Source organism: Mus caroli, unplaced genomic scaffold (genome assembly GCF_978045245.1).
Source record: "Mus caroli unplaced genomic scaffold, Mus_caroli_1 scaffold_11, whole genome shotgun sequence".
NCBI classification, from domain to species: Eukaryota; Metazoa; Chordata; class Mammalia; order Rodentia; family Muridae; genus Mus; species Mus caroli.
In genome coordinates, this window is record NW_028227266.1 from 72,895,239 (window position 1) to 72,921,298 (window position 26,060).

General features: G+C 39.4%; 1 protein-coding gene across 3 annotated transcripts in view; it reads left to right on the forward strand.

The window, feature by feature from the left end:
- Nucleotides 1–26,060, forward strand: part of Wdr72 (WD repeat domain 72) — a 168,825-nt gene that overhangs the window by 119,365 nt on the left and 23,400 nt on the right. The window lies entirely within an intron of this gene.

A 26,060-nucleotide genomic window follows, 5' to 3' on the forward strand; every position in this document is an offset into this window, starting at 1 on the left:
ATTTCTCATGAGCACCAACAATTAGCCCACATTCACACATGAAGTGCATACTCACTTGGTAATTTTCAGACACAGTAGAGATTCTCCTGCTGGGTTTGGCACAGCTCATATGCTAGTTCTCAGGAGAAAGCAGAACTCCCAAGTTCCCTACTTTGACTTTTAGAATGTCTATACATCAGAACAACATGTGTATCAAAGCATAAACATATAAGTATGTGTATATATTATGTTTAAATTTTAGACAATGATGTAAATATATTCTAGGATGATTCTTGCTGTCTTATATCCTCTTTCAATATGCTAGTTGTCTGATCCTATTTGAAAATTATTGTTAAGATGCTTTGTCCCCTCTTATATGCAAACATACTTTCTTTGTGTAACCACAGTGAAAACACATAGTGTATCTCCTATAGAAAACTTTTAACTTGTTTTCTACAGAATACAAAAGCAGAGAAGAAATGGTCTGGGGTTTATGGAGTTTCTTATATAAATCTGGAATATTACTTCCATTAGGAATTATATAATGAAAAGTATTATTTCATGGAAACGGTGAATATTAAAATGTTTCCTTTAGGAAAAGTGAATAAAATCAAATGCATTAGGAATAATTGAATCAGAAAATGTAAAAGGAAACTGAGGAGAGGGTTCAATGGTTAAAGCACCTGCCCTGAAATCAGAGGGACCTGACTTCAGATCTCGAGACATCATGTAAAAGCCAGACAAACATGACAGCTGCCTATAATCCCAGCACCTGAGAGGTGGAGACAGGAGATTCTCTTGGGAAACTAACTGGCTAGACCAGCTAGAATTGGGGAACCCCATGAAGATGTCTTCCATCAGTAAATAAAAGTAGAGCAATTGAAGAAGTCACCTATTGGCAGTCTTATATCTCCATGTGCACAGATATGCACCTCCACATGTGCAAAACCACACATACACACATGAATATATACACTACACACATGAAAAACCAAAGAAATGACTAAATAGTTGGATAAATAAAATGATATTACGAGAAACAAAGAAAATGTGAAATTATGCTAAGCCCTTGTGTTTTGTTTTGTTTTGTTTTGTTTTGTTTTGTTTTGTTTTGTTTTGTTTTCTCATCTGAGATAAATGTTACGTAGCTCCAGGTCTTCTGAGACTGGGCACTGCATAACTCTGAAGAATAGAGAAACAGAAAACAGGAGAATCTCACCCTCTGTGTCATCTGTGCTTACGTTTATGCCTGTTAATATTGCACAGTCTAGATATAAATTCTTATTGAATATCTGTGAGTCTAAGTGAGAAGATAGTTACCAGCCACCAAAGGAAGCAGTCACTGTCCAGCCTGACTTTATGCACGCATGCACACACCTTTTCATCCAACTCTCATTTTTTGTGGAAAGCTACTCACAGGAACTTTTAAATCAAGTTTGATTTTTTAAATTGGCACTTTAAAAGCCTTCAAAATTATTGTGTTGAGATACGGAACTAGAATAATAGTGATTTTCTTATTTAGCGTATGTGTTTTTTATTTCTAATCATGTGTGCGTCAGGGGGAAGAGGTACATGCAATAGGAGTGTAGGTGCAGCTGGAAGACAGGGTCAGAGCTCCTGCAGTTGGAGTCACAGTCTACCTGATAGAGGTGCCAAGAACTGAACTTGGAGCCTGCGCAAGAGCATCCCTGTAACCACTAGCCATCTCCCTATCCCCTGATATGATTTTTAATCACTTAAAACCAAAACAGATCTTCATTAGCCAAGAGTGACAAGTCTACTAATTTTTCTTAAAAATAATAAATGTAGAGTAAAATTCCCTGTAGTGAAGTCTTAATTTGGAATACCTAAAAACCACACTTATTTTACCTTTTTCATCTACAACGACTTGGGTCCTGTTCAGAATTATGAGCAAAGGAGCTATAACAAAAGCTGACAAAACTGAGGAGCGCTGGATTTAAAACGTTTCCAAGATACCTGAGACAAAACTGATTTTTTTAAAATCTCCAAATAGAAAATTTGGTTTAATAATTGCAACTCCTTCTTAAAATTTAGCAATTATTCTAAGTATTAATAGCATGCACTAGACTATTACTTTCCATAATATAACTTTTTATATACATTTCAGTGTTTCTCCCTCTATACTAACAATTTCAGCATGTTTACTCTCAGAGCTAGAGATATAGCTCAGTAGATAGAGTGCTTGCCTAGGCTGCACAAAGCCCTGGGTTCTAGCCCAGACATGATGGTTCACACCTATCATCTCAACACTTTGGAGGTGAAAGCAAAAGAATCAGAAATTGAAGGCTATCCTCAGCTACACAGCAAATTTGAGGCCAGCCTGAGCTACATGAGACCCTACTGCAAAAAAACAAATGTATTTATATCCTATGTGGGATGATAATTTTTCAGTTGGGTGTACATGGAAGTGCAATTAGATTTGCTAATATGTGTGATATTATTGGTCATTTGTAAAATTGGTTGGATGAACTAAGTGGGAGACCCAGCCTTGTCTGTTCAGGTCACAAAGACTTAAGATTGTAGGGGATTCTATGGAGACTGTTGGCCTGTAAAAAGCAAGTCTTTTCATTATTCTTCTGAGGGATCCAAGAAGAGTGGGCCAGCTGGAACTTCTTGGTATGAATCCATCAACTGATTGACAGCACCTACATATTCTTGCCCCAAATATATTGTATGAACAGCATATTGCAGTCTGGGCTGTCTCAGAAAATCTATACTCATTTCTTGATTCCAAATGTGAAGGTCCCCCTTAAACCCAGCCGACTCCTGGAAGGATTTACAGGGAAAATATAACGAGACTGATTTTCTAACACGTGTTGGACACACAGCTCGCATAAACCTCCGTGCACCCTCTTGTAGATTTATCGAGGTGGCACGAGAGGATTCTGCCTGCCGACTGCTCAGTATGGCTCTCCTGTTTCTGAGTTATGTCAGGTACACGGGAATCACTCCCAGCCTCTCTCTGGGGAGCATAGCTGTTGCCTTTAAATCCTCAATTTGACACTTTTCTGCATGGTTATTAGGGCTTTTAAGAAATGTATCAGAACTCTCAGGCAGTGTAGGGAAAACGGTTTTCCCGGAGACCGTCTCCTAAGCAGGACAGTATCAGTGAGATGTCTGGTAAACTGTGTGTGGGGAATGTTTCATAAAATGTTGGTTTCTCACAAATGAGGGGTGTGGGGAAGAAAAGGCTTTGATAACTTATTTGTACAGGTTTTTCAGAGACGTCTGTGGGGCTGTTTTAAAAATCAGTTTGTGGGATGACATTTTCTTCCAGTTTTCCTTCCTTCCCTATCAGTTGGCTTGGTAATCTCTTTCATGCCCCCTGCGTCCTCTGCATGTTCTTCTTTTTGTTCTGTAGGTGAGCCACGTTGGCTAGACTATTTAGGTACAATGGCTAGACACTGATGGTGTCCCATATCCATCTGTTGCATTGACTTTCTTTGGAAGATGAAATCAAAACTCCAGTCACCCCAGACAGGTACCATTTGGTGCAATTTTACCATAATCCAACTTGATGAGAAAAATGAGTTCATTGAGCTTGCTTAAAGGCTCCCCAGAAAAGGGTTAGAGACAGGAACCTGCTTGAACCCCAAACAGCTCTAGCACAGCAAAATTCTACTCCTATAAAAGCTGCATCATGAAGTCTCACTTGTAATTAGCCTTTTACTTCTGACACATTGTAGCATGTGTGCCCAGGCCCACTTGCAGCTGAAGGAATGACTAATAGCTGGAATCCCAGGGAAAGGTCTCTCAAACCTCCCTTGGGTTTATCAGTAGCCCCATTACCATCACCACAGACCTAGCTACCAGGGCATTGTTCTGCTGAAGAGAAGCACAACACAACACCATCTCTCTACTACACTATTCTCCTGCCTCTACACTACCACCACCTACAGCCAAAAGACCCACTCAACAGCTCCTCTAGTGTCTACTTTCCGATGGTAAATCTTGGGCTCCCAGCTTCAGCCTGTGCTGACGATCTTTTCAATCTTTTAACAAATTCTCAAAGTTCTACTTCTGATCCTTCTCAAGTCTAATGACTTTTCTCTACTACAAACAGGATATTATAATGGTCTAAAACATTTGTTCTGAGTTATTGTTGCCCTATTTGTGAATCCAAGTGTCCTTGTTAGTCTTGACTGTCAACCTGGCACATTTGAGATGAGAACACTCAGTTTGGAGAATTGCCTAGATCAATTGGATCTATGGCCATGTCTTTCTCAGTCTGTTTTGATTGTTAATTGATGCAGAGGGGCCCAGCAACCCACTGTGTGTAGTATTAATCCTTGGGCCAGTGATCTTGGTATGTGTAAAAAACAAACAAACAAAAAAACCTAGCTACACATAAACTGGGGTAGGGTGGAAAAAGTGTCCTTCTGTGGCTTTTGCTTTTGGTTTCTTCTATGACTTCCTTCAATGGTGATCTGTGACCTGAAGTGGAAGTTCAGGTATCTTTCCTCCCCAAACCCTTTGGCCAGAGTACTTTATCACAGTAACAGGTGAATTTTCTTTTACTGCCAAATATTTATTATATAGTCACAGAAAGCTAATACAATCTATACTGCCTTATGAACTTACTTGGACAAGTCATGAGCATCTGAACCTTGGCTTTGTTCTTTTTTGCTTATACTGAAGTAAGAGATAATGATTGCTACAGAATAGTGCTGTTTAATTATTAAAAGATAGTTCCGTATCTGGTGTAAAATGTACATGTTCCATAAAAGTCCTGGTTGTACCAGCTTACCTCTTCTGAAAACCTATTCTAATTGCCTGTCTTGATTCCTGGTTTTCCTGTCCCAGTACATCCATAATCCACACTGAAATGGGATTTCCAAAGTGTAGTTACAATCCTTTCTGAAGAATGCCATTTAACATTCTCAGAACAAAGGTATGCTCCTTCCTGGAAAATGAGAAAGTTGTGGTGGCTTAAATGAGAATGGCTACCATGGGCTTATTTATTTTAATGCTTGGTCTGTAGTTGATAGAACTGTTTGGGAAGGATTAGAAGGTTTGGCCTTGTTGGAGGAGATGTGTCACTGAGGGTGGGCTTTAAGGTTTCAAAAGCCCAGGTCATTCACAGTTGCCTCTCTCCCTTCCTTATGGTTGTTGTCGTAACATGTAAGCTCTCAGCTATTGCTCCAGCACCATGCCTGCTTGCCTGGTGCCAAGCTTTTCACCATGGTAGTCATGGACTCATCTTCTGAAACTGTTAAGCAACTTCCCAATTAAATGTTTACTTTTATAAGTTGCTTTGGTCATGGTATCTCTTCCCATGAATAAGAAGCAACTAAAATAGAAGCTGTCAATCTTTATCTTGCTAATCAGATTGTAGATTAGTATGCCTCAGTAGGGACAAAATTTACAAGAATATGCTAAATACTAGAAAGTCCCTTGGGATTTAACATATCTGTGCATGTTCGAAATGACCTAGATGTAAGTTTACTCTTTGTGAAGTAACCAGTAAGAGAAAACATAATCCATCAAGAGGGGCCAGAGACCCAATCCTGGTATATATGATGGCTCAGCATCCAATATACAGAGTCAAAACATGAGTGAAGAATCATGCAACACACACTTTATTCTTATCCTCACAGGGATAGATGCCAGTTCTTCTGAGATGCCATTTAATCATCTCTGGCAAGACAGACAAAATAAGTTCCCCAAAAGGGGAAATAGGTGAGGTTAGAAGACGGAAGCAAAAATTTTAAATCGTAGAAATCTTTTGCACATGTTTAAAGGATGGATTACAAAAAGAGAAGCAGTGTCGTCCCTCAAGGAAGCCCTCAGCTTCTTAAGACCTGCCTCTTGTCTTTGCCTCCCAAGATTCCTTAAGCTTGCTGCCCCCTGAGTTTACTTCTTTCTGGTGTAGACCCCTGCTGAGAACATTCCCACCCCTCATATTTCTCATCCTTTTGCCCAGAAAATACTTGTGATGCTTTTACATTCCCATACTTCCCAAATTCTTCTTTGGATTTCTAGGGTAAAGCCATTTTTTTAAAATTGAAGACTTTTCTCATAAAAGTTTATATTTGATATCAAATATATATATATAAAGTCACAAGTATAAGGAAGCTCTAAAAACATGTCCTAAAAAAGCCTTAACTTTCAAATTGAATCCAATAGTCCCCCCCAGCCCCACCGTTTTATGGATTGAGAACTTCATACTTGCATAGAACGTGTTTTTATAGAGTCTACTCCATTTCTCCCCTCCAATTTCTTTCCTATCTCCAACACTATGATTTCTTTGCAAATTCACATGTTCTTTTAAACTAACAGAGTCCACTCAGTACTTCCAGTATATGCAAGGGCATAGGGCAGTCTTCTGGAGTATGGGTAGCCCCCCAGATGCCACATACCTGAGGCAAGCTAACTTTCCCCTTCCTAACAGACACCACCTCTTCAGCTAGGGGTGGGATTTCCTGACTGCCTTCCCCCTGACATCCTGAGATTTTTGTCTGTTTTGATCTGAAGACGATCTTGTGTGTACAGTAGCCATCATTCTCATGGTTCATGTGTACATGTGCCCTGCTGCCTCTATAAAACACTGTCTTGCTGTAGATACCCACTACCTCTGGCTCTTCCTGTCTTTCTTCTTCTAATATGATCCCTGAGACTTGTTAGTTTGTGGTGGGATCTCATATAGTCCTTGCTGGCCTCAAACTCACTATAAAGCCAAGGATGACTTTGACCTTGTAATCTTCTTCTGATCCTTCTGCCTCTATCTCCCAAGTATGGGGTTAGAGGCATGTGTCTTCACACCTTCTGTCTCTGATGCTGAGGATGAAAGCTTGGACTTTGTGCTTACTGGGCCCACAGTCTTCTAATAGAGCTCATAAACATCAGGCTCCCTAGCACCTGAAGCTCACTGTGGGGTAGCTTTTCTTCCCACTGAAGCCACCATTATACTTGTCTGGTTTGTGTTTCCACACTCACCTGAGCTGTGGAAAGAACTTGTGTCTTCTCTGTTCTATTAGCACTAGATATGGAAAATGGTGATGCTTTTATACATACTAAAGAATGAATGTCTCTTCCTGGGAAAGTCTTTGCATAATCCCCCAAATATTATAATTATAAATGTGCACAGCAATATTAAGAATAGCCAAACAACATACTTTTTTGGGTTTAAATATGGAACCCCAAGAAAACAAGCCTCATAGGTATTAGGCAATATTCTTTTAAAGATTTGCCATTGACCTGGAGAGAGTTTCTTTAAAGTTGAATTTTGGGCTGAAGAGATGGCTCAATGTATCAAACTTGCCATCAAGCCTGATGCCCTGAGTTTGATCCCCAGGTCCCATATGGCAGAGAGAGAGAGAGAACTGACTCCTACAAGGTGTCCTTTGACCTCCATGTACATATTATGACAATGTGCTCTCCCACATACATGCAAATAAGTAAGACTGTAACAAGTTTGAATTTTAAGTCCAAACACTTTAATCTTAGCAAATGAAATAGTGTGACGCATAACCACCCAGTATTTTATATAACATCTGAGTTCTGAGATATTACAGATCATACAACTAGGAACATTATATTGTCAGTTTTAAATTGTTTTGGTTGAAAAAATTTAGGTTCTGAGTTACAGCTGACATTTTGAGATTTTTATATTCCTCACAGCATGTAATTCCTCCCCAAATAAATTTGGCTTCACAGAAACTAATTATCATATTGGATCATTCTAGCCAAGCCAACATGATAACAAATAGACACCTTGTTTATTAAACTCTGCTGCAGATAAAGGTGCCAGAAATAAATTAATGACTGTGGTAACAGCCGGGCTTTCTTGCCTACAAGAAAAATACCTTGACATATTTTCTGATTCTGTGATTGGTCTCCATTTCCAGGGTATAAATTAATCTTTAGAAGATCCTAAAAAAAAATATCTTCCCTGGACACTTCACGTATACATCAAGTTGGTCGTATTAGCAATCGAATCACAACCCTGTAATTCAGAGGATAGCAATTGCTTACTGTGAGCAGCACAGAGGCTCTCGCTCTCATTTAGGTCAGCCCAGGACTGCTGATACATCGTATGGTACAGGCCAGGAATGATGGATGGTTAGCTCTGATGCCCATCCCTAAGTGATTGGGAAGATTGAAGACACACAGTTCACTTAAGCTTGCTTACTATTACATCAAGTAATCAGTTTGATAGGCAAGCCCTGCTCTGTGTTGTCCCACTGACTGTCTGCAGGAGCAGCATTTCACATCATCAAAAAAAAAAATAATAAAAAGGAAGAAAGGAAAAAGAAAGAAAGAGAGAAAGAAGAAGAAAAAGAAAAAGAAAAAGAAAAAGAAAAAGAAAAAGAAAAAGAAAAAGAAAAAGAAAAAGAAAAAGAAAAAGAAAAAGAAAAAGAAAAAGAAAAAGAAAAAGAAAAAGAAAAAATGTGAAGAATGGTGTTCAGGCTGACAATGCCATGACTGGATTCATGGTCGACCATAAGGGCTCACCTCACACCTGAGATGGGGGTCACTGGTCATATAAAGGAGGATCTGACTTTCTTTACTAAACAACTCAAAATGAGTGTCAACAGAAGTCATAAGTGAACAATGCAAATATGTTTCTTTTGAACTTTATGTAGGCTAGTAATGGAAAGACTGTCAAATGATATCAGGATTTTTGTCTGAATTTTTAAAACTTCCACTTTAAGAAATGAGTCTAGTTGATAACTTGAGAAAGATTATTTTCCAAAGGTCTGACTCCCCTATGATTGACTGAATTGTGGAAACATTTTATGAATCACATCAGACCAAAGTTCACTATGTACAGTTAGGACCATCTTTTTGGCTATTGCTCTGTGAGATAGGAAATTTCACCCTAAAAAATGACGAGGAAAAAACAAGTATATATCTTAAATTGTCTACTTTTGTACCAAGGGCATAAATCACCAAGGTAAATCCAACAACCCCCCCCCCCTTGCTTTCAGTGTAATTTATGGCCTCAAGCAAAAATGTTTCGTAGAATAATTAGGTATGTCTTTAGAGGACTAAGTAACTTGGGGAATACAGAGCACAGCGGACTTGAAGTTGTTCATTATCATTCCTTTATCTTCTAAACAATGCCATAATGTTTCTTTGAGTTCTAGAATATTCACATAGCCTGTTGTCAGACACTAAGTCCAATTTAGCTTTGTGGAGAAAAGAAAACTCAAGTCCATTTATCTACCAGGAAGCTCTTGAGGCAAATGAAAGTCACTCCCTACTTGAAGCTTTGGTTTTGGTGCTAATGTCAATCGTTGATATTATTCTCCTTCTGTCCCTCTTCCTGCTTTTATGCATAGTGCTTGCTTTTTACATAAGAGACCCATGGAAGCTTGTGATTAAGGGAACGACTAGATAGCATCTAGCACAGTTAATCTAGCCCACTCATTCTCCAACCTTGATTCTTTCAACCAGCTCAAGCTCTCTGATATAGTGAACCTGGTTTTGCTTTTAAAGTATGAAGATGGCAGATCCTTATTTAAAGTCAATGGTTGGCTAGCCAAGCCAATGGTGTGTGCATCAGGAAGTGGCCAGATATGGAGCGAGGGGCAACTTCAGTCTGGGCCATAATAAAGTAGCTGTTTATTTGTGGTCAGAGAGCACTGTGGAAGACCTTGAGTTCCTTTACTGTATTTTGCAGAAAACCATTGGACAGCTTCGCATCATCTAGCTCTATCTATCAAGGACCTCAGCCACCACCATTCAGTGCTGAAAGCTTTCCTGTTTGTCTCTGTTTTGTTCACAGACAGCTCAATATCTTGTCTGTGGAGCTGTGATAAATGTGCCGTGTGTATCTAAGCTGCCTCTTTAACACTGGCTTGCATTTCAACTTGTAATAATTGCATGTATCAAAGGCTTTTTATTTGTTTGTAATGATTATCCAAGAGACTTACTGTCTTTATTTCTCACATCTCTTGATTGCAGTGGGGCACACAATTGTCTGGCAGCAGATCTCTGATGTGGCAGATTTGCTCACTGGAAGAGCTTTCAAGTTCAGAGACCATGTTTGGCAGGATGTCACCTAGAACCAGAGCCTGTGCACACTCCTAATGATCCCCCCTTCTCTCTTTCTAATCACCTCGCATAGGTCCACAGTTCCAGACATCAGTTTCATGGCTTTGTACTGTGGCTGTCAGAGGGGAAGTTTCCTAATGATTTCATCCTCTTGTATAAGTGTGGTAGTTGGGATTACGAAACCTTATTTGAGCACAATTGCTGGTTCCTACTAACAACGTCCATTATAGAGTTATTGTAGCCAATGAATCACTTCTCGTTCTGAAAGAAAGAGGTTCTTTCAGATCAGGTTGGAGGTCAATGCCAGAGCAAATAAAGCAAACTCACATTGAAGCTCTCTGTGGATGAATTTTGCTTCCAGATACTGCAGGTAAAAGTGAGTCTATCAGGGAGGCTAGTGTCAAACTGACCTCTAAAAATGGTTTTCTAAGACTTTGATTTTTAATTTTTTACCTTATACAAATGTGTATGTGTGCATACTTTGTCAGTGTAGTATCCACAAAGGTCAGGATAAGGCATAGATCCTCCAGAACTAGGGTCATGCTTATTTTTGAACCACCAAGAAGATGCTAGAAACCAAACACAGATGCTTTGCATGGGAAATAAGCCCTCTTATCCTCTAAGACATCTTTCCAACCCCAAAAGTTTATGTTCCAGAAGGAAACCATATACTTTTTTTTAAAAATTCTTTATACTTTGTCATCATTCAAGGTCATTGGTATGGGGAATGGAGACAGCTGATTCTGTTCTGGGAAAAAGCAGGGGTTGGTGGATATAAATGATACAAGCAAAAATCTTGTCTTTCAATCAAAAGAGGGAAAAGTGTTTTCATCCAAACCAAGAGTGCAATACTAAACTGTAAGTCAATACCCATTGAATGCTGCCATTGCTGTTACACTCTGTGACCTAAGCACCTTCCCTGGCCCTGAGTCACGTACTGAGACATTAACTCAATACTCTGCTCTTTTGCACACCTGAGAGGCCAAAACTCTGAGAATGAGAATTTCATAATTTTAAGTCTGTAAATGTCAAAGCATAAAAAGTAGGTGCTGAGATGTCTCGGTGGGTAAAGATGAGAGGAGGTGATGTTACCATCCAGGTTTGTCCTCTGATCTCTACATAGACATTGTGGTAATCACTCACAGGCCTGAACTAACACAGGCACACATGAAGGTTTTAAAGAGTAGTATGTTTCTTTGATTAAAAAGTCAACCAAAATATTTCATTCTGAAACTCTTTCTTTCACTGTTAAAAAATGAAGTAGAAGGTACTTGCCATTGATAGCTGAAAGTTAAACTTCAGCAGCAGCTTCATTCATTGTTTCCATTGTCCAGAGTGATCTACAGAAGGTCCTGGAATATTTTCTAGTATCGTCTTCCAACAGCAACTTAGTAGATGTTAACTTTATTGGATACATAATTCAGAAATCAATCTGTCATTGCTTTGAGAATATACTTTAATAGATGCTGAATTGCTTAAATCATCATGTTGAGAGATAATCAAATAATCTTTTCTCCTCCTTCTCTGCACCCTTAAGCCATTTCCTCCAAGATCAAAGATGCAGTATCTGTGAAGTGCTATTGAATAGAGCTGTAGCTGACCAATGAAATTAGATACACAGTGTTTGCCTATGTGCCAGTTTTTCAGAACTTGTTTTAGAGTTTTAAATTTTTATTTTTTCACAATTTCACACATGTAAAATGACTTTGATTATAACCCCTGGTGCCTTCTCTAACCCATTTCCCTTTCCCTTGAACTCCTATTTTTGATTATTTATGTTGTATTTTATATACTAGCTACATCATTTTTCTTCTCATATTTCTAACTTTGTTAGGCAAGATAGACTCTATTGGAGCATGCAAAATCTACTAAGTAGTACGAACAGGCAATACCAATTTGAGTGTCAGCTATAATGTTTAAAATGTGGGCAATTGATGGTCTATTAACTATTAAAAGATAATTACCATAAAGATTGGATAAATCACCCAGGCAGTGGTGGCACATGCCTTTAATCCCAGCATTTGGGAGGCAGGTGGATTTCTGAGTTCGAGGCCAGCCTGGTCTACAAAGTGAGTTCCAGGACAGCCAGGGCTATGTAGAGAAAAAAGTTATACCCTGTCTGGGAAAAATAAAAAGTTGAATAACCCAAAAGCTGTTAGATTTTAGGGTAAGAACTGTTAGAGGTGGAGCTGCATCATTTGAGGTTTTGGGAAGGAGAGTGGACTCAGATCTGTCTGTCCCACTTGTCCATAGTCCTGCTGTGACTGCTCCTTCAACATCAAAAAGGTACGAATTCCTTCCTGTGTATCCATTATTTACTAAAAACCTGATGCAGCTGAGTGGATACTGATAGCATCCTCATGCTCATTCACCAAGATGGCTGCTGTAATTGAGGAAAATACGTAATAAAAAAATAATTAAAAATATTTTAATAAAAAAAAGATAGGTGTCACAAAGATAACAGACTGATTCCTGTCCACCTTCTTACACCATCTAAGCTCTGATTGTTTTCATGATCCGCACGTAGCAGCGTGGAGGTCTTGAAGGGGGGGAGAATATCTACCTCTGTAAACTCCTTTAGCTCAGGCCAAGAATCCTTGTTTACTAAGGACCTCTAGGAGACTTGTATCCCCGACAGGGAGTTCCCAGCTCCAACAGTGATGCTACATTAAGGAATTTCCTATGCTCAGGGCCTAGCAAGAGGCCATTACCATGCAATAGTGATCCCTACCACAGGACTGGTGGGGTAGAGATTTGCCATTTGAAAATTTACTATGGAAGGAGACATCTGACATGTCTATAGTAATGTGTATTTGTGTGTGTGTGTGTGTGTGTGTGTGTGTGTGTGTGGTGGGGGGAACCCTTCCTTTGATGGAGACCAAAGCTTGGAGTACAGTTACAATCTTAGTGTCATCTTGGTCAGCTTCTTTGAACTTCATTTTCTTTATCTAAAACATGATATGAGTGATATATAATAATATACAGATCTTTTGAATTGTATTTCTATACAGACGTTAGGTATTTCAAATTATCCCATGGCTCATGTGAATCTTGGAAATTAACTAGTAGGATCCTCTTCACTAAAGGCTGAGGGAGCTGAGGTTTAGGATGGCTGATGCTACTACATTCCTGTCAGGTCCATGGGGCTTGTCCCTCTTGACCTCACCTAGGTCTCCTTCTACAAGATCATACCAGTGTTCCACATACCTGCCACTTCTTGACTTCTAGGGTTCCTACACAGTGTGAGAAAGTGCCTGTGCATATCATTCCAAGATGTTCAGGCCAAGCCCTGACTGTGGCTGTTATTTTGATTCTCTCCTGCCTTTTCCTACCCTTTCCTCTTCTCTTCTCTTCCCTCTTTTCCCCTCTTCATCTCCCAGCTTCCACTCTGTTTCTCAGACAGGGTCTCACTATCTCTACGAGCTGGCCTGGTACTTATTGTTTATGTTCAGGCTGGACTTGAGTTGGCAATTCCATCTCAGTCCCCAGAGTTCTGCGAATGCATGGGTGTGCTACCAAGTCCACCTGAGTGGAGGTTTTGTTCCTATTATCATGCCAAAAGAAGCAATGGACCTCTTTTTTTTTTTTAAAGGTGGTTTGAAAGTTCAGGAAAAGTTACTAAACAATGCCCATAGCATTCTGTCCCCACTTAAGACAGAGGAAGGAGCGCAGACACAGTAGTAAGTTCAGTGTTCTCTCCGACGATAGTGCCTCTTGGCATCTGTGCTCTCTGGAAAGCCCAGCATAGTAAGAACCAATAACATAAATTATCCTACAAGTGAAGTTTGTTATTCTAGCCAAGTCCAACTTGGCAATAGCCATTATTTGATCGTTTAAGCCAAATTTCTACTCTCAATAAAACTTATTTTTCTTTCAATCAACTCAACATAAAATCCTCATTCGATAATTCAATATTGAAGCCAATATTATGATTGGTTTCAATAAAACACAATTTCAATATTTCAATATTACAATATTACTTTTTCAATATTACTTCATAATATCTAAATTCTTCATTCAGGGTATTGCATGTGTAAGTATAATATGTATATTTGTGTGTATTATGTGTGAGGTACATGAATATGTTTGTGTTGCATATACAATACATGTGTATGTACTGTGTGATGTATGTATAAATTCTGTATGTATAACACATGTAATTGTATATATCTGTGTATATTTTGAATCTATTTCTTATGTATATAATACATGTATATACATATTTTGTTTATAATGCATGCAAATATATGTGTTATGTATGGCACATATATGTGTGTCATGTGATACATGGATATGTATGTTGTGTGTGATGTTTGGATATGTGTGTTGTATATGATGTGCTCACATGTGTATATACTCAGCATGCATTATACTAAGAATTTACATTTTACTACAACCTGTCTTTATGCTGCATTCTGAGGCAGGTTATATAACATCTATAATAGTCTGTGGACTGGATGAACTTGCTGCCAGAAATTTGATCATTTAAGAAAACACATTTGAATCACTAGAAAGGACTCTTTGTTCTTTCCCAAAGCAATTATATTTATTCTTTGAGCTTTTTATCAGCCTGGGCAGTTTACTAGGCTGGATTCACCAGATAATTGCCAGCGTGGTACATAGTGAGCCTTTCTCACATGGGTGCCTGGGTGATGTGGGTGACAGTTGATGAGCCAGTTCCATCCATCCATACTGAGAGACACCTCTAAGTGTCGCCCTGCTGACTCCCAGACCGCAGTCTAGGCAGTCTTTTAAAAACACTTTGGTGAAGTAAAGATTGGGAGGGGGTCAGGGGAAACTGACTTCATGGCAGCATAAGGAAAACCAGAAAGGAAAGGAAAGAAATACAAGTTCTTTGTTCTGAGACAGTGTCGACCTGTGTGCTCAGCCTATGTTTTAAATATCAACAAACCCCACATACACACACACACACTCATACACTCATGTGCACACACACACGTGAACACTTGACTTTGATACAGTGTAATACATGGCAGACTATCATAGAATAATATAATAGAGAAACACAAATGCAGGCCTTAGCTCATTTTGCTAAATGGTTGAAATAAATGACCTCATTCCTTCTGTCTTTACTAACTTTGCAAACTAAAGGTGGCAGCCCCTACTGAAGGCAGCCTGAGTTATATTACGAGATGAGTGTAAAAGCTCCCCTCAGTTCTGCTGAGGAATACTCTAGCAGAAGGCTGAGAAATGGTTTTTAATAGGCAGGACACAGGACAATAATCAAATAAATGTTCTCAACATGAAATTTGGAAATATTTATTTTTCATCAGTTGCATTTGGGTGATGAGATGGAGAAACAGGATAAATGCAAGGAATATCAAACTCTGGATGATTTGTTAGGCTAGTTGGGGGTCTGAAAGTACAGAGAATTTACAGCTAAGAAATGTATTTCTTAATGCCTGAAGAAAAGATAAAAGTGAGAAACAGTCAAGAAACCAAAAGGTGAGACGCATGTACATTAAAACTGAGGAGAAAGACATCTCTTCTGGAATGGTTGTACCTCTCGCTGTAACATTTTGATTTATATATGACGGAAGAAATTCAACTGTACATTGTCTTTTGAGAGTTACGGGACAACGTGTGATATTATCTTTAACCTGCTTGATTGCCTAGATGAAATTAACTCCAAAGCCAGAGGTCACTCACCCTGCTTTAGATCTAATGTGGAATAATTTCTACTGGTCTTCAAAATCTTCTAACTGAAGCTACACACAGCCATTTTGACTGAATTTGCTTTGCAATTCTGACAGATGAGAACAATTGCTCTTTTGTTTCAGTTTAGAGCATGTAGATTGATCCATTTGCCTCCCTTGTCCCTCACCCCTTAAAAGGTAGTAGCTCCTTTGGTGTACACTCTCAGCTGGACTTGGAGGAGAAAGAGAAGCCTCAGCAGAAGCTGTTTTATTCAAGGACACAATCGTTCTATCCTGCTGGAAGACCAGGGGTGGGGAACACAGAGAGAAGCCTGAGGATGTTCGAAATAATTGCCTCTGTATGTGTGCTCATGTGCCATGTATGTGTAGGTGTGCACGCCTGTGAGTGAGTCTGAATGCACGGAGAGGTCAGAGGCCAGCTTCAGGTATCTTTCTCCATCACTGTTCCACTTATTTTATTCAGGCAGGTCTCTACCTGAAACTGGAGCTCAACCATTAGGTCCCAGAAATCCACCCATCTCTCTATCCGCAGTGCAGGAATTATAAAATACAACCCATCATGCTTGCCTTAATTACATGGGATCTGGGGGATTGAAGCTCAGGTCTCCCTGCTATAGTGGATTTACCAACAAAGCCTTGGCCCCATCAACATAATCACTCTTTTAAGTGCAGACCTAGAGAAGATAGGGGTAAGGCAGGCCTTATTCAAGCAACTTCCTGCTGATGGGAGCTCAGATTCACTCTCATAACTCCTACCTCCACCTTCTTCTCTCACTTTCCTGAGCATGCGTGCGCATGTGTGTGCACTCTCTGTATGTGTCTCTGTCTCTCTGTGTATGTGTGTGTTCCTCTGCCTGCCTCTCTCTGTCTCTCTGTCTCTCTCTGCTTCCCTTCTCTCCTCTGTACCCCTGTCACCTGCTTCTCCTTCCTCTTGCCTCTTCTCTGTGGCTCTAACTTCTCTCTCCTCTGTGGAGGAAGAACAGACTCCCTGACTCTGTAGTCTCCATCTCCTTTTGCTCCTGCTTCACATCCTAACTGACTTTGAGAGTAAAAGAGACCTCAGAAGCTGGTCATGTGATTTATACACATCCTCACCCTTACATTACATCGCAACTCCACAGCTCTGAGTTACTCTTTCTTCATCTTAGAGACCTCCCCTTCTGCGCCACCCACACGATTGCTCTTCCAACCACTTTTCTCTATTTAGTTGCTTATTCTTTGTTTAAGAGCAGATGGCAGTTTCTAGCTTAGAACCGCATGTATCTCACATACCCTTCATTGTGAGGTTAAAATAAAATGGCATGTAAAGCGTTTCAGAGGAGCAAAGTGCCCTGCCCCACACACCACCACGCTCCTATGGAGTATCTTTATACGTCCTACAAGCTGGTGAATGAGCTTCTTTTTTCTGCATTATAATTTAGCTTGAGTAAGACAGCAAAACTCCATAGTATTATTTAGAACATGACCTCAGCTTGCACCCAGGTTAAGTACTTTGTGCTTTTAAAAGCTTGTGATTATAGAAAAGCTCAGCACAGACAACACCGTTTTCTGTAAGAGACAGCTGTAGCATGATGAGCAGACTCCTGTACACCAACAGTGTTCCATCCATGTTTATGCAGTAAATCAAGTTGAATGAGCTTAAAGCCAATTGACCAGCAACTAGCTTTTGGTGCCGGTTTCTTTCTGCCTGGGACAGACAGAGAGATGTATATGCGGATTTTCCTTTATTGCCAATGTTTTTGTTCTAATTTGTAGCAAATAAAAATTCATTCAAAGTATCCCTTCCTTGTCTGGTACCCCAGAGGAGATAACACTATTTAACTAACTGACCCTTGGCAAAATCTAGCGGTTGATAAGATTTTAATATGAATGGTAAAGAAAAACATAATAATCTAGTTGAAAGCTCAAGGGAGACCCAGCAGAATAAATCTAATTAGCTAAATTCCAATTTGGCCACGTTCTGATACTTTTGTTTTTAAATTTAAGACAGGTAAACACAAATTAAATGCATTGTGCTTGCTGTTAATTAAGCACGTCAAAACAGACATATGGGATATTTACTAAGAGAATGTAAACACCTCCCAAATCGACTTTGTAACAGATGATTGTTTTCCAGAAGTAACATGAAAATTTAAATAGCAAAGATGGGTTGTTTAGCTTAAAGCTTCACCTCCATTTTTGTTTTTCTGGAAATTTTATGTTACACATTAGAACCCTCTATTAGTCTGATAAACCTGAATGGCAAACCTCGCTATTACATCTGATGTCATTTTATAAACCTTTCCTTAGAAGAGCTGTATACTATGCACATCTGAATCCCTTGTCGAAATACATGGGCTGTTTGTTGTAATGAAAGACAAGAATCACTTTAAAAATAAGGCAGTCCTCTCATCAGAAAAATAAAATAAATAGAATCACCTTGCTGATATTGTACCTGAAATGCACAGATCAAAACTGAAGAATTAGACGGAAACCACCTTTAGCCGATGGTTAGGCATCTATTGAATGCTGTAGATATAGTGGTGGCACAAAGGCCTACTGAGCAATGCCTTCAAGGCAACAATGGAAATATTCCTATAAATATCTCTTCTGTGACCTAGCAAGTTGAAGAACATTCTTGCTCATGCTCCACCACACTGAAGCTCAGGGCTCAGGCAGGTCATTAGCTGGCTGTCTGTGCAAGTGTCTGCCTTCAGCATCTGCTGAAGGACGGAACACTCTCACCCTGCCAGATTCAGGTCAAGAGGTCAACAGGTCTCATTTATTATTCAAAATTGCTGCCTAACCTTTGATCTGCCAGGTCAAAGGGCTTTGTATTCTAGTTGGTTGGATTTTTTTTAATGATGAAGCCACTATCTTTCCAGATTAAAGAAAAAAATGACTTCTCTTCTACTAGGTACCATGAGATTCTCTTTCTCTGGCTAGAAAGGTGACTCTTGGAATCAATGGCCATGTTTAAGAGAAAGCCTGTAAATAAAGCCACTCATTTCAATTTTTGTTCATTACTATTTTCCATATGATTTCTTGAATTTTAAATGATAATGACTTGGGATAGTCACAGATGACTTGTTTGCAGCTATGATTCAGACACTTTCACTATCATGGGAGTCTCTCCTTTACTGTGGCATTGGGATAGCACGCAGAGCCTGGTCCTTTTCAGAACTTTGAGGTAGAAAAGCATCTGCCCCAAAGTAAAAGGGAGAGAAATCAGATGGGGTTGGACTTTTACTGTTTATTATTTTCTTCACGAATACAAACACTAGACAGACAAACGTGTAACATGTCTGCCAACTCAATCTTTGGGAGAAATCCTCTGTTCTTTAACAACACAAAGACTTTTTTTTTTCATCACTGAGAACAAAAGGATTTTCTAAGCCCCTAGATATTGTGTAGATGTCATCTCAGAACCTGAGACAAGAGCAGCTAAAACACACTAACAGAGAGTGCATTTGAAAATACACAAGCATCTGGTCTTCTGTTATAAAACTAGACACTAACATTTAACAGGCAATATTGAAAGTCTAGGCTATACCACAGCATATCAGGTCGCTGTGAAAATAGATGATATCAACCTAATGGGCAATTTTAGCCTTTGTGAAACATGAAGTCAAAAGGTCACATGGGTTCCACCCTGGAATCGGACATATGAGATGTGGCCATGTGCTTTGTGACAATGCCTACAATGAACAACTCTGACAGGCTGGTAAACAAGCAGGCAGGATACATGGCATGCATGAGCCCAGGAGGTGTCAACATGCTACAACAGCTGAGCTTTCAACAATAAACTGGAATGTTTAGCTCTGTCACCAAGGAGATTTACTCCCAGCATCTCTCAGTGTTTCCACACAGGGAGTGAACACAGAGATAAGTGCAGGATGGTGCATTTGGAGACAGTCTAAAAATGTCAGGTGACCCTGGAAAATTCTGAACAGCCATACTTCAGTCCTTTCTCTGAAGATGTTCCACAGCAGATGGACAAAAGGTCACTTCACTTCCTCCTGTCTCCATTCCGATCTGTCAGGACAGTTTCAGTCGATGTAGGCCAGCTGTTCAGACAGGATGGGAGGTTGCCTGCCATGCCGTGAGCTTGTCTGTCTTTGTGTGTGGGTACATGCACATGTACATGTGCACATATACACACATGTATGTTCTCAGTCTTATTCCATGTCTCCTTACTTATCACCCTCCATGGTTACCACCTCTTCACTGATGCCTGTTATGGTCTTAGAGGAACCTTCTTTGAGGGAGGTTCTCTTCTGGTTCCCTGGTTCCTTCTTACTGTTGTTTAAAAGATCTTCCACTTGAATCTTATTGTTTTGTGTGGTGATTCTTATTCCTGAATGGGAATGTTTATACAGAGCGCTAGAACTTTACTTTCATAGAGAAGTAAACTCATGTAAATATGTATCTCTACGTTATTTACAGACATAAAATAAATCCAAGGGAGGGGCATACAGGGCTTTCTCTAGCTATCTAACTCTCTGTTCTATATACAGCTATTACTTACAAGTAAAAGAAACAACAAGTAATATCCAGAAACCTCAAGGTTGAGTGGGTTTGTGATTGGGGGATATAGACTATGACCATGGGACAAGAAGGGGTTAATATATTCAAATACATTATATGATGTTCTCAAGGAATTGATAACGTCATTATTTAAAAACAGTGCTTTTCTCAGAAGATCAGCTAGCAGGAGAAAGGAGAATAGATTTGATAAAAATTTCCCTCTAAACCAGAGGTTGTCAACCTTTTAGCGTCAAACAACCTTTTCACAGGGGTCACCTAGGACCATCAGAAAACACCAATATTTATATTATGGTCCATAACAGCAGCACAATATAGTTATGAAGTAGCAACAAAATAATTTGTGGTTGTGGTCACAACAGCACAGCACGAGGAACTGTATTACAAGACTGAGAACCACATTTCCCACAATAATAAGAATGACCATGCTGTGCCCCACATGAATGAAGACACAGTACACAGACTTCATCAAGCTCTGCGATGAGCTGTGAGTTCATCCCCCAGACTCTCCAGGTTCAGATTTCTCAGTCACCACACCATTTTCTGCCCTGCAACTCTGTTGGCCTTCTTCCTGTCCCCAGGTCTTATCAAGCTGAGAATCCATACACACTTAGGCAGCTGGCTGCCATCTCACCTGTTGTCCCTCCGGTCACAAGTTCTTTCACCAGATTTCTACCCATGGAGTTCTTACGTTCAAAGTTGCTTCACCAACTTCCAAGCTTCATGAGTGCATGCTCATGACATACCACGGCCGAATTTCTGATCACTAATGAGCACGTACAATTGGCAAGTTTATGCTTTTGTATTCACTGTGTGCTTTTCTGCTCAGAAGCTGACCTCTATAATTATGGAAGCCCTGTGTGTGTTATTTTCCACTGCAGGACTTGTCATGTACTCAGCACTTAACAAATGCTCCTTGAATTAATGGTTCTATTCTCAGTCCATATTCTCAGTCCTTGATCCATAGCACCCTCTACTATGGAGTCCCATGAACATTTTGTAGTCAGTGTTTTATCATCAGAAAGAAGGAAAGAATCTTACATTATAAGCCTATAGGTGTATCCAACCATTAGACTTTGCAGCCTGACATTATCATTCCCAAAGTTTACACTTCAGAGACTACACAGTTGATTTAAAATATTATTGCAAAGAATCCCATAGTGTTTTAAGTAAGTGTAAAGTTTTGATTGGGACCCATTTATAGTTATTCTGGGGCAATACACTTTCAATATCATGGTAGAATCTATCTGGCTCAGCTGGTAGTTTGGTATGCTAGCCAAAGATGGTCAAGACTGTGGGCCTGTGAGCTGAATCCAGGCCTGATTGGTAAACAAAGTTTTATTAGAATACAGTTAAACTCTTTCTTCCTTGTATTGCATGCTAATGGGTTCTGCATCCTAATTACAGTGCTAAGTAGTTAGGACCTGCCCATGTCCTTCCTGACCCATTGTCTAAAATATTGACCATCTTGACCATTAAGAAATGGGTTCCCAGCCACTGGTCAAGATCCATGAGACAGAAAAGCAATTGTAGGCCCTGGATTATGTTCCATCAAATCTGTTTCTTCAACACTTGTCACTGTGACTTGCCCTAAAGTCCTATACAAAGAGCAATGGCTGGAATGAATGAAGTTTATCTTATTTGGTCTAACTGAACTTCTGATTTGTGAAGCGTCCCACTCCAAGGAAGATGGCATTGTTTCACCCTGGAATGTAACTGCATGGATAAAGTGGAACAGGATCTGCCTGGATAAAGTGGAGCAGGTTAGCCCAAGTGGATAAGGTAGTTCTCAAAACACCAGGTATTTTAATTATGAGCATGTGTCATAGAAGTCGGCGCATTTCATGAATGAGACAAAACTTTAAGTAAGAACTCACCCCATTATAAATCATAGCCTAGGTGTGCTACTGCACCTACATTTTGGTTTAACTAACTAGACATCCATACGATTCTAAAAATGACCTCTCTTGCCTTTGAAATTTTTTTCTAATTTTTTTTAAAAGTTGGCTCTTGTGCAATCTCTGGATTTATGTATGCAAACGGGTGTTGTTGCTGTAATTACCTTGAGTTTAGATTTTCTTAACTGATAATAAATGGAAAGGAGTATGTTTTTGTTAGGATTGCTTTAAGGGAAAAGAACCCAGAACTGCGAGCAGACACACAGGCCTTCCACAGTGTTATACACACTTTCATTCTCTCTACACAGTGTTATGCACACTTTCCTTCTCCCTAGAAACTAAGTAGCCTTCTTCACAGTTCCCAAGAGCATCTGGTACCCACTCACCTAACATCCATCCTCATAGTTACTTGATCAAGGTGTCTTTGTCTTGTGTATTAGACTGTCATATCTGTGAGGACAGCAGTCCTGCCTTTATCATGGCTTCCTGTATGTGGCACCTCAGGTGGTATGTAATGTCTGAGAGTTCCACCATGTGAGAACAGGAATACATCAAAAGAATTAACTCTGTCTAAGAAGGAGGGAAGAGGCATCACCATATGCATGTGCATCTAACAGTTCTTACTGAAGTGCTTGTGTTTCTGACAGTGCTTGTGTTTCTGGCAGGGCTGCTCTCTCTTCTCTTTGTATTCCCCCTGATTACTTCCAAAGCTCCTTGCCTCTCATCCTTCAGCCATTCTGGGTTGGTATTAAGATGAAGCAAACATCTCGATCTCTTTCTTTCTTGACTCTGGATTTTAAAGTTGTCTTCTCTCGTAGCTGGTTATGATTTATAACCCACTCTAAACAATGGCTCTTCCATTTTTCAGAGATCAGAATGATTTTTTTTTAAAAAGATTATAATCTAGTTTAAACTCTTCAACAGTATATACTGCCTTCCTATCAAACTGTATCTGCATCCCCACTTCCCCCAAATCATTTTGTGATGTGGTAGGAAAGTCCTCGCTGCCTTCTCCAGAGAGCACCCTCAGTTCTTGTTTTCTAACCTCACCCCAATTTCCACTGCCTATATGAATCAGTAAATGGAGTTTAGCAGAGATTAATTCTTCACCTTCCCGCTTGGTGACTAACTTCTGTCTTTCAAAATGGCTGACATTGACCGGAATTCTGTGCATGGACTAGATGAGCAAGAGGAGTTCCATGTGCTAGGAACATCTTACCATACTGTATCCTACTCACACAAACCCAGCAACAACTGGTCTCCAAAGAGAAAACAGCTCTCTGGCTCTTTCTCTAATGTTAAAAGGCATCCTCTGAAGTGTTTCTCAGCACATGTTTGTTTTGAAAGATCTTGGGAATGTTTAGTGCTACCATAGTCTGTTGTACTAAAGGGAGGGTAAAGGTACACTGTGATCATCTGAACACAGCTCCAAAAGACCATCAAGAGTGACCAGGCAAGGAACTCCCTGCCACCTACATTATACTTCTTATTGCTCACCAGAGGAGGTGGGCTCCCATTCAGTAGAGCCTTATACAACCAAGATAGCGGTTCATAAGAAATCTTGTTAGATTTGAATTTAATTAAACTGTGATTTTGAAAGTGTTGTTTATAGAGATTCTATCCCTAGGGACATTAATGGGGATTTTTTTTGTAGTAATAGTGTGAATGTTTTATATGTATATGAAAGCAATATGTGCTATGTATTATTATGAGTTAAAGTACCAGACTTATTTACATTTGTAGATTTCCTATAGATCTATAAATATTGCCTCACTTCTGTCTTTGACTGAGAGCAGACAAAGCTTTCTTTTACTAGGATTTGCTCTCTTTGCTTTCCTTGGGGGGAGGAGGTCTGTGAGCTTTATTAAAATGGCCATAAAATTATATGCACACATATTAGCCAAAAACTGCCTTTAATGTGAATAGTGCCCCAAGTGTGAGAAAATATTCCTCCCCGTGTGTTTATTTGATGTTCTTTGGTTCACATCCCAGCCTGTGCAGTATCAGCATGACAGCTGCTTCCTTTTCATTTATTTAAAGCCTGTCTATCCTTTTATGTTTAATCTTCCTTAACAATTTGTGGTTTGTGATTCTGTTTTATCCACCATGGTGTTAGATTTTTGTCAGCTGATCTTTCCATCTCTTCCTCCAACAGATGAATTAAGCTCTTTGACATTTACTGATAATAGTCTTGGTTTGAATATATGCTAATATGTAAAGATTTTTTATCGTTATTTGTTTTTCCATATAGTTATTGATTTAATTTATCTTCCATCAAATTTCTATTTCTCTGTCTTTCTTTTTAATTTTTTTTCCTGTCTTGTTTCTCCCACTGCCTAGGGAAGGTTATTTTCTCTTGTGACGATGTTACCTTTCTGCAGACACCTTTATACAGTAGACTTTTGGAGATATATTATGGAAGACGAATAACAACACTTACTTCTCAATATGTAAATGCAGCTGCAAGGATCTTGCCAACTCTCAAGCTTCTGATTCAGTTTTTTGTTTCTTGTTATTTGGGGTTTTTTGTTTTGTTTTGTTTTGCTTTGTTTTGTTTTTTGTCACGTTTACAGCATGTAGAAACACATCGGAGCTGAGAAAGGTTGATATTTTTGTGTGAGTATGGGGTATCAGTGAAGGAAGTATCTAAACCAAATATGTTGTTAGCTATGACTGACGTTTGATATAAAGGTTGTCTCTACTTTATCCTGCTTTGCTTGTTTCTTTTCAGCAAGGATTAGGTGAAATAGTAACATGAATATATTATCCATTACGATGGATATTAACATATTCCCCTTCCAAGATTTGACCTGCTGTTTAGGGAAGAGATTGTTGTCATTTGACTGCTTTCTGGTGCTTTCTTACCTGGAAAGGAGGATGAAGGGGAGTGTCAGCAATAAAGCAGCCATGGCTCCTGTCTTTTGTTGTGCATATCATGAAGTAATCACCCTCCTGTTGTGGGTTTGTTTTTGATGGAGTTCAGCTGGGTTAAACTTTCACTTTCCACATTAGCATTTCTCTAAACCTAAGGTTAGTAGAGGAGCCACTCAAAAGACCAGGGAGCTGGGCTGGAGAGATGCATCAGTGGCTAAGAGCACTGGCTGTTCTTGCAGAGGACCTATATCTGATTCCCAGCGTCTACTTGACAATTCACATATATATGTAATTTCAGGTCCAAGACATCCAACACCCTATCCTGACCTCTGTGACAACTGAATGCATGTGTTACACATACAGACAGATAAACACTCACATTCATAAAATGAAAACAAATTACTGTTTTAATAAAAAAATCACAGCTCAAGGACCATATTTAAATAATAGCACAAGACTTGTTCTCAGCTTCAGTATAAATGATATGCTTGTTCATTTAAGAAGACGTGATCAAGACAGCTATAGTATGAAACTATTGTGCATGTAAACTACCAAGCCCAAGTCGAGTTGCCATGAAGGTTATTTTGGAATTTCATATCTGTATTCAGCCAGTCCCTGTAGTTATTTAATTCACTTTGCTTTTAATTTATTCATAAAAAGGAGCTGTCAAGAGCTGTCTCCAATGATATTCCATATTGTCCAGCCAACGTCGTCAGAAATTCTCTCTCCTTCCTGCCATATCTCACACTTTTTATAAGAAAAAGGAAAATTACATGTGACATTAGGCAGGATTTTATTTGGTCACAACATGCCTGTGCACACCGTTAAAGAAAGAGGGGCCTCTAAGTATCTCCTACAGTTCTGAAGTCTTAAATGAAGATTCAGATAATAGAACCACTTAAAATGGACCCATCTTTCAGTCATATATTTTATATATCACTGTAATGCAAGCAAAATGAGGTAAAATGTCTTGATATGAATTCTGGACATCACATTGGTAATAGCACACCTTTCTAGACAAACACAGCTATAAAATTGCAATAATGCTTGGCTTACTCAGGCCTCTCATATCTGAGCCATTGTTCTA